This window comes from Jaculus jaculus, unplaced genomic scaffold (genome assembly GCF_020740685.1).
Source record: "Jaculus jaculus isolate mJacJac1 unplaced genomic scaffold, mJacJac1.mat.Y.cur mat_scaffold_42_1_1262500_arrow_ctg1, whole genome shotgun sequence".
NCBI lineage: Eukaryota > Metazoa > Chordata > Mammalia > Rodentia > Dipodidae > Jaculus > Jaculus jaculus.
The window spans coordinates 1098607-1109320 of NW_025423496.1; positions in this window are offsets into that span (position 1 = coordinate 1098607).

A 10714-nucleotide genomic window follows, 5' to 3' on the forward strand; every position below is an offset into this window, starting at 1 on the left:
CATTGAAGTAGCAAGAGTGTCATGAGTTCAAGGCCAGCCAGGACTGCAAATTGAGAGCCAGGTCAGTCCAGAGTAGAGTGAAATTCTACCTCAAAGTGAATGAAATAATGAATTGACCTTCTGTTGTTGTTCACAATAAACATGTGTACAGAGGTAGTGAAGTACAGAGGTAGTGTACAGAGGTAGTGAAGAGGTAGTGTCTTTTATCTATTTTGTAAAACTTCAAAAAATGACTCCTCATTCTTGTGATTGCATAGAATAATCATTTGAGTGAAAATTTCTGAAAAGTAGTTAGAAATAGGAAATCTTGGGGCTGGAGAGATGGCTCAGTGGCACAGGAGGGGACACCTTTAAAGAAGATGGTCCTTGGTTGGAGAAATGTGTTTAGCATTTAAGGTGCTTGCCAGCAAAGACAAAAGAGCCAGGTTGGATTTCCCTGTACCCACATAAGCCAGATACACAAGGTGGTGCATAAGTCTGGAGTTCATTTGCAGTGGCTAGATGCCCTGGGGTGCCTATTCTCTCTGTCTTCCCCCTGTCTCTCTCTGCTTGCAAATAAATAAAATATTAAGAATACCCCAATAAAGCAGAAAATCCAAGGCTGTGAAGGTCTTAATAGTAAAAGTGATTTTTCCCACACTCTGTAGGACTCAGCGAACACTGCTAGGCAGAAAGAATGTGAGCAGCCCTGTGTGGTTAGGAGTAGCTTGGGGCATTCATGACTCCACCATGGTTACTGGAACCTGCACAAGGCTAGCAAGGTGGTGAGCCCATCAACGTTGTGACAAGGAGGATGGAGGGTACAAAACGAATGAAAGGACAGAACATGGGAGGGAATACCTTGAAAGATCATCCTGGGCTGGAGAGATGTTTCAGTGGTTAAGGTGTTTGCCTGTTAAGCTTAAGGACCTGAGTTTGATTGCCTAGAACCCACATAAAACAAAGGAGAATATGGTCTTCATGGTACTTGGCATCATACAAGACCCCTTAATGAAAACAAACTATATTTTAATTAATTACTTAATTATTTGCAAGTGCAGAGAGACAAAAAGAGAATGAGAGGGAATGGGTGTGCCAGGGACTCCTGCCACTGCAAACAAACTGCAGATTCATGGACCACTCTTTGCATCTGGATTTATGTGAGCACTGGGGAATTGAACTCAATATATTAGGATTTGCAGGCAAGCCCCTCAACCACTTAGCTATCTCTGTAGCCCCAAACGAACTGCCCCTCAACCACTTAGCTATCTCTGTAGCCCCAAACGAACTATTTAGTTACTGAAAGTGAGGGAGCTTGTGAGATGTCTCAGTCATTAAGGCACTTGCATGCAAAGCCTGAGTTTGATTCCCTAGTACCCATGTAAAGCCAGGTGCACAAAGTAGTGTGTGTACTGAAGTTCATTTGCAGCTCCAGGAGGCCCTGATACTCAAATATGATATGTTCTTTATTTTGACTTTATCCTGTAGTATTTACATGTCTTTAGTCTGTAGTATATACATGCCTGAGTGTATATTCAAGAGAGCATGATTAATAGCCATCACTGGCCTAAATTTGGTATTTTTTATTTTAGTATTCTTATTGATCTTGATAACTTCCTCCTAAGATATAGCAAGTGGTCTTCAGGGCTTGTTTCTTTCAGTTCCCACTCTTCCTTTTGTACTTCTTGTTCTACCTACCAAATTCTCCCTTGTCACCAAAAACCTTCTAAAATCCTGCCCCTTCTAAAACTCTACCTCTCACACACAGTTCTGCCTTCTGGCTATGACTTTACAGCGTCTCTCACTCCAAATTTAAACCATCTCACTAAATCAAATACAAACTCTACTCTCTTAAAGAAGCTACTGTCTTTACTGTAACTCTTTAACTTCTTGTACATATGGACATCTAATTTTTCTCTCTTTGCTAAAAGTTAAAGTCATTCAGCAGCATTTAGGGTATTTCCTTCCTTTTACCTTTCCTCCTTTTTTTTTTTTTTTTCATTACAAGCCACCCAAAAAAAAAAAGTCAAAAAATCAAACCACTGGCTATTGCTCTGTTAAGATTAACTCCTCACCAATTTAAAATGTAACAATAATCTTAAAAGGATGCCTCTCCATGATTCATGTTATTATGTCTAAGGTTGGCCAACCATCTCATGTCGTGTGTTCTGTTTTATGTAGTCTGTCCTTCTGTATGACTAAATTTATGCTTATTAAAAAAGAGCATGATTATATTCCAAGATCCACCAGTTATTTGTATGCATTAAAACATGTGGCTAGCTATCTATTAAAATTTATAAAGGGCTGGAGAGATCAATTTGTGGTAAAGGCATTTGCCTGTGAAGCTAAAGGACCTAGGTTCAATTTCCCCAGGTCCCATGTAAGCCAGATGTACAAGTTTGTGCATGCATCTGGAATTCATTTTCATTGGCTGAAGACACCAGCACACCCATTCTCCTTTCCTGAAATAAATCAAATAAAAAATAAACTATAAAAATACCTATAAATATAGGAGCAGAATAGTGGCACATGTCTTTAATCCCAGCACTTGGGAGGCAGAGGTAGGAGGATCACCATGAGTTTAAGACAAGCCTGGGACTACAAAATGAGTATCAGGTCAGCCTAGGCTAGAGTGAGACCCTACCTTGAAACAAACATACAAACAATTAAAAAAAAGATTGAAGTAAAATTCTATAAAGACAATATGGATAAGGGCTTGGGAGGTGATTCAGGTGCTTTCTTGCAAAGTGTACTGGCCCAGGTTCAGTTCCCTGGCACCCACATAAAGCCAGATGGAAATTGATGCAAGCAACTGTGATGCCCCGATGCCTGTGCAAATGGGAGGCAGAGTCAGGAGCTAATGGGCCAGCTTCTGTAAAAGTTCTTTGCAATCTGTAAGTTTGTTCTCAGTGGCAAGACACCTTGTCTCAAAGAAGGTGGAAAACAGACCTAGAAATTGTCCTCTGACTTTCATACATACACCATGGTATGTGTGCCTCCCTGACACATGCATACACGCACCTGAATAAATAAAATAATGATAATTTGTCATATTTTCAACTTTATTTGACACTTTTAACTTGACATATTGGTGATAATATAGCTAAATTCTATATCAATGTTGGAAATGTTGGTAGATAAAGCCTAGAATGGAGTCACTGAATAAAGGAAAAGATACAATTTAATCGCTACATAGCAGTAAAGATCTAGCTTTCTGCAGCACTTTTCGCCCATATTTTCTCCTTTAGCTTCTTCAAGCCCTCAGGACTCCTAATGCCTATTTCTTATTTAAAAAAATATTTATTTATTTGTGAAAAAGGCAAAAGAAATATGGAAGACAGGGAGAACATGGGCACATGAGGGCCTCCAGCCACAACACCAACAACAAAAACGTCAGATGCATGCACCACCTTGTGCATCTGGCTTATGTGGGTCTTGGGGAATAGAACCTGGGTCCTTTGATTTTTCAGGCAAGCGACTGCTGCTAAACCATGTCTCCAGCCCCCTAATGTCTATTTTATCTGTCCCAAACAGGACAGTGATGAACTGAGAAGGAGAAACTACTCGAAAGAGCATTTTAGAGCTAGGGTTTTGCTGCTTGTGGTGGATATACAGTTCCAGAAAGGTGTTCTACTAAGTTACAAATGAATGCCACTTGTAAACACACTTCATGTTCATGTCAATTAATTTTGTTTCCATGTAGCATAATATGTACCCTGCATTGTTAGGCAAGCTCTGTACCCTGAGCTAGAATACCATTTGCTTAATGACATATTATCTTTTTTTTTTTTTTTTTCTGGTGATAAGGACCAAACCCAGAGCCTTGTGTTTGCTAGGGAAGTGCTCATCCTCTGAGCTAAAACACCAACCCATTAATGACATTTTAAAAAGAGTGTTTGTGTATATGAACATGTGTGTGCCATGGGGATGTCAGAGAACAAGCTCAGGATGTTGGTCCTTGCTTTTTACCTGGCTTCATGCAGGATCTCTCTTGTTCACCTCTGAGTATGCCAGGATATCTGACCCACAAGCTTCTGGACTTACCCAGCTCTGCCTCCTCTTGCCATATTGGGATTGCAGAAGCATGTGCCACTGTATTTGGCTTTACATGGGTCCTGGTCATCTGAATTTTGTTCTTTAGGCTTGCACATAGAACACTTTAACAGCCATCTCTTCATTTCTGGCGACTGATTATGGATCATCAATATAGAAATTTTAAAATTAGAGAAAAGCAAACATTCACAAATATAGCATATTTTTATTTTAAATATTTATTTAACATTAAAAAGCATGGCAATGGAAAAAATCTTCACTTAGGGTCGCTATGAAACTGTAATTCATATTTTACTAATTAAACACTCTTTTTGAATCCAACGAAATTATATCTTAAGCTAGCTCCCACTGTAGGCCAAATATTATTAGAATAAAGTGAATTTCCCCAGGAGCCACAATGTGGAATGATGTAATTGAGGAGCTGTATTCTGCTACATCCAAGGAACTGAAGACCATGCATCAAAGTAAAGGAAAATGCATTGCTATTATACTCTTTTCACAAAGCAGCCTGGAATAATGCATATTATTTTGGGTTGGAGTTCAAAATATAACAAAATGTCAATAAATTAAGGGTCATTTCTCTTTCTGGATCTGTGTCTCTCAAAACATCACATATTTGCATTCATAGCCCAGTAAATGTTAATATTAAAAGGATGGCAACAAATGGTGGTGGACCATTTTCCACTTACTGACATCATGTCTCCCAGCGAATCTGAGGTGGCTCATCTAACTTCCAGTCATTATCCTCCTTCTGACATGGCATGTTCACCCTTTTCCCATGCTGATGAAAACCCATCTAAATCTGTCCATCAGTGGAGTCCATGGACAGCAGCATGTGAGGCACAGGCAGATGAAAGGGAACCAAGGAAAGAAAAGTAAAAAGAACTAAGAATAGAATATAAAACAAGAAGAGAAAAAAAAAACTAATAAAAAGCCAGTAGAGAGTGTTCTATAAAATAAGCTGCAAAAATGTTCTTGCTGGGCTCCTCCCCAGAGGGCATGTAGTTCTGAGGAGGGACCAGGCCAGCTGGTTCCTCCCAAGGGGTTGAGGAGAAGGGTGGATGTCGGACAACTCAAAACCTCTCCTATTCTCCGGAGAAAAACCACACTGAGTCGGGAGTCTTGTGGAAGCAGGAACTCATAGGAACTTGCTTTATTGTTACAAGCAGTTGCCTATATAATGTTGGGGACGAAGGCGGGGATTTTAGGATGGGGAAGAGGTAAGGGCCAATAGTTAACTGTGACTATTGAAATGATAATTCCAACTCCTGCATGGAAGTAGCAGGTAAGAAGCCATTAGGTTTCTTGCTGAGTCCTAGCTGGTCAGAGACAGGTCACCAAACTTTAGCTAGACTCAGGAAGTTCACTAGGCCTCACACCCAGGCCTCTCAAGGCCCAACATGTTCTGACAATGCACAAATAGCTAATGCCACCTTGCTTTTATCTTTGAAGAGCCAAGTAGTTCTTTAGATATGAGACTCAGTCATCAATCTTCTAAAGGAGTCACTAGTTGCTCCTATTTCAGTTCATCATGTCTTCAAAGAAGGTACAAGTCCATAATGCAATCAACAACTGCCCATGTCCTTGGGTAGGTGGACTTCTAACAGACATTTGGGAACAGTAAGAAAGAGACCTTCCTTGTGTCTGTTGTCCTTCCTCAGGGGGCAGAGGTACCAGAATGTGTCATGAACAGCACTAGCCATAGGGTTGACTTAATCTTGAACTTTATTTATCATTGGTAAATGAAGTAGCTTTTTAAAGTATTCACTGGCAGGGGTTTACCCATTTATTTGTTACTGGAAATTTTGAGAAAATTAGTATGCCTTGAAACTATTATCCTATGTGTAAAATTCAAACCCAAGTGATTATTATAAAAGATTAAAGTAGACTAAATATACTGATAATACATTGTAATTATATTGAAATAATACTGTGCCCTGACTTCAGTTATTTCATATTTTGTAAAATAATTGTGTTTTTTTAGACTTACCTTTATTGAGAAACTCAATTTTACATGCCGCTTTTTGACTTGCTCTTATGGATGTCTGTGTGTTTGGGTGGATGCATAAATTGTATCATCTGTCTGCTATCACATGTACATTATGAAATGGCAAGTAAATTATTCCTGGAAGTATAAATGGTACTAGTCTGTACATTTATTGCAATGAATTGGGACTGTACAGGCATATGAGAATAGTAAAGTCATATCAGGAAAACCAGGTCCAAGAGCATACTGGACACAATTCTAGTAAAGTGTACAATTCCCTCACCTAGACCCCATAAAAATGGTCACCTAACACGCCATGACACACTACTCTGGTCCCATTTCCTTAGGATCCCAACCCCAGGAATGGTGAGTACCTCAACTTCTCCAGAGTGCCAAGAAGAATCTATTTTCAAGGGAAGTAGCCATTTTTTTTTAATGATGAAAACCAGGGATCACTTATGAGATGGTCTATTTCATTCATTCTGCCAAATTACTAAGTACCTCGTGAGGAATTAAGGACAATTATGGCAGAAAAAATTTTGGGCCTGAGAATACAGGATTTAGACAGTCTGTTTCCTAGGCCTAAGAGATTGCTTAACATGAGGTAAGAGAATGGTGGAAATGAGAGTGAGGCAGGAGGATTCAGGTTCCCTATTAAGGGAATGGAGTTGGAAATGCTTTGATATACAGAGGCTTTTCAGAAAGACCCAGGGAGGGGAATCTATCACTAGGGGCAAGTAACATTTCTCCTTTGAGCTCTGGTGCAGTAGGGCTTAATCAATTTTGAAAATTGCAAGTTGTTTATTCAAATATCTTGGGCCTTGTCTGCACACAGCTGTTATGAGAGAGAGAAGGGGAAATCTTGAAATCTAATACATTCCCTGTGTGCCATCTGATGCACAAGACAGAGCATTCAAGTGATTATTTTTCTTTTCCTATAACAAACAAAACCTCTACCTAAAACTCCATGTCCTCTAGATACCACATCAAACCTCTCTTTCTGAGCTGCTTCTACCAAGTACTGCTGCTGATAGCTGTATTACTTGACTTCCCCAAAGCCTTCTCCATGCTTCTACTGACTGACCTTTAGAGGGTGCAGGGCTTTATACCTTCTCATGCAATGGTTATGTCTCACCTGGCCTTTCTTAACCACTCAGCAGCAACATCATCTGCTGACTCACCTTATCTCTTGCAATGTTCACTGCTTCCCCTTGGCAGGGTCAGTATAAATGCCACCTGCTGACAGTGTCAGACCCTGAGCAGCCAAGCACAGGAGCCTTGTTAACACTCACCCCGCATCCCTCTATTTTCATCTTTCACACTAACTGGCTATCACGTTATGAGTGCTGCATTTTACTTGCTGATTAGTTTGCTGCTTGCCTGTCACCTTAGAATATGTTCTCCAGGAAAGCAGGACAGTGTCATTTTGTTCACCTCATACTCTCAGTGTTTCACAGACCATGAAAATGGAACAAATATTAGTGACTTCATAAATAAAATGAACTGATCAAACTATAATTACAAAATGATCATTTTAAATGAAATTATAAGCAATCTGAGCTAGTTTGAATGTATGTTCCACATAGACTGAGGTGTTTCTTCAAAGCCTTGCAATGTGGATATTTTAGTCCCCTGCTGGAGAAGGTGGTCACTGGAAGCATATCCTGGGACCCAGCCCAATGTTGTGTTTTGGGTCCCTTCCAAACTTATGCAGATTTGATTGTCCTGTGCCTGACAAGGTAGGGCCAGCCCCTTCCACTTGTCAACCACAAAAGGCAATTGTTGATCTTCTGGGACTGGCAGCTGAAGATTGACAGTGCCCTGGGATTTTGACACCCACCAACACGTTCCATATCACAAAGGAGGAGCTCCAGGTCACAGTCCAGATGGAAGGAAGGCCTATCTCAATTGGTCATCCATACAGGGTCCAGTTGGTCAGTTCCTGCCATCCTACTATAATAAGGACATTTTCCTCACAGATCTTTGTGTTGGGTATTGACTGCCTGTCCCTCTCCTCATGCATTCACTCTCCCCTTACCCTGTGTATGCTTGGGACACTCCCCTTTCCTATTCATTTCTTTTTCTCTTTAAAATTATATATTTAATTGGCAATTTCTGTACTTACAGGACAACAAACCATGGTATTTTCCCTCCCCTCCACTGCTTTTACCCTTCATAACTCCACTCTCCATCATATCTCCTCCCACTCTCCATTAGTCTCCTACATACAGGTCATCAGCTTCCTTGGAGGTTTTGTCTACTGGGCAGGTTTGTGATCTTCTAATGTGGCCCACTGTCTACCAAAAAAAAACCTCTGGAGTTTTTTTGACGCATATCACCTGTAGGATTAAAGCATACTATTATTTCTTCTTTTTCTTCTAGATGCCTTCTGTCTCCCATAAGACTGCATACAGTACAGCTTTTTTCCAGCTTTCAAGTGGCTGGGCTACAGGGAGAAGGTTTTCCTGCTCAGCCCACAACTTGATTTCTCAGTGACTTTGCTGCTCAGCATGTGAAGTCTTCAGCAATAGGGTCTTACCATCTCTTTCACATAGGGAACCAAGGGCCTTGGCAATAGCCTGTAATGTTTGGGAGGCAACAGGGGGACCTTCCTGGCCAACAGCTCACTGGTAGGTATCCCATATTAGGTAAGGAAAATTTTCTAGTAACAATCTATGGCTTCTGGATGTACCATTATTTAAGAAACTAGCTTTCAAAGTCTTATTCAGACTATCTTGAATGTTGATTGATCCTCCCCCCCCCCCACCATTCATTTATACATTTTTTTCCCCTAGAGCCTCACTTAGGGCTGTTCCCATCCCTGTAAATCTGTTTTAGTTACATATATACAATACCATTTCTTAAGACCTTACCTCTCCTCCCTCCTTATAGGCCTTTTTCTAGCTCATGGGCCTCTGCTAGTAATTATTGTTCAGATCACACACAAGTCTTATTATTTGACTAGTGGATCCACAAATAAGAGAGAACATGTGGCGTTTTGCTTTCTGGGCATGGGTTACCTCACTTAGTAAAATCCTTTCCAGATCTATCCATTTCCTGCAAATTTAATTACATTTTTCGTTACCACTGAATACAACTCCATTGTGTAGTGTGTATAGACATTATATGTATCCATTCATCCGTGGATGGACATCGAAGCTGGTTCCATTTCCTATATATTGTGAATAGAGGCAGCAATAAACATGGTTGTGCAAGTATCTCTAAGGTAGTGAGAAGAGTCATTAGGATATATGCCTAGAAGTGCTAAAACTGGATCATCTGGCAAACCTGTTTTTAGCTGTCTCAAGAACCTCCACAATGATTTCCACAATGGCTGTACATTTATTTCATTCAAACAGCGCAGAAGGGTTCCCCTTTTCCCACAACCTCGCCAACATTTGTTGTCATTTGTTTTCTTAATGGCAGCCATTCTGACAGGAGAGAGATGGAATCTCAAGGTAGTTTTAATTTGTATTTCCATGATGGCTAATGATGTAGAACACGTCTTTTAGATGTTGATATACTACCTGTGTTTCTTCTGGTGAGAACTCTCTATTTACTTCCATAGCCCATTTTTTTATTGGGTTGTTTGATTTCTTATTGTTCTGTTTTTTTTTTTTTTTTGAGTTCTTTGTATATTCTGGATATTAATCCTCTGTCAGATGTGTAAGTGGCAAAGATTTTCTCCCATTCCCTAGGTTATGCCTTTGCTCTATTAACAGTGTCCTTTGCTGTACAAAAGCTTTGTAATTTCATGAGATTCCAGTAATTGATTAGTGGTTTCATTTTCTGAGCAATTGGGATTATATTCAGAAAGTCATTACCTCTGCCAATATGTTGAAGGGTTTCCCTCCCTTTTTCTAGCAACTTCAGAGTTTTAGGTCTGATATTAAGGTCCCTGATCCACTTGGATTTGAGTTTGTACATGAAGAAAGACCAGGATCTATTTTCATCTTTCTACATATAGATGTCCAGTTTTCCCACAGCACTTGTTGAAGAGGCTGTTTTTCTCCAATGAATATTTTTGGCATTTTTGTTAAAAATCAGATAGCTGTATCTGCCTGTCTTAACATCTGGATCCTCTATTCTGTTCCATTAATGTACATGTTTGTTTTTGCCAATGCCATGCTGTTTTTGTTACCATGGCATTGTAATATAGCTTAAAATTGTGTATGGTGATACCATCAGCCTTATTCTTGGCTATTTGAGGGTTTCTTTTATGTGTGTTTCCAAATGAAATTTAGGGTTTTTTTTTTTTTCTATTCCTGTGAAGAATGCCATTGGAATTTTAGTGGGGATTGCATTAAATGTGTACATTGCTTTTGGTAAGATTGACATCTTCACAATATTAATTCTTTCAATCCAAGAGCATGGGATATCTTTCCATTTCCTTGTGTCTTCTGCAATTTCTCGCTTCAGTGTTTTAAAGTTCTCGTTGTAGAGCTCCTTCACTTCCTTAGTTATGTTTATTCCAAGGTACTTTATTTTATTTGAGGAAATTGTGAATGGGAAAGATTCCCTGATTTCATTCTCTGTAAGTTTGTTGTTAGTATATAGGAAAGCTACTGATTTCTGTGTATTGATTTTGTATCCTGCTACATTGCTGAAAGTGTTTGTCAGCTCTAACAGTTTGCTGATCGAGTTTTTATGGTGTTTTATGTATAGAATCTTATCATCTGCACATAGTGATAACTT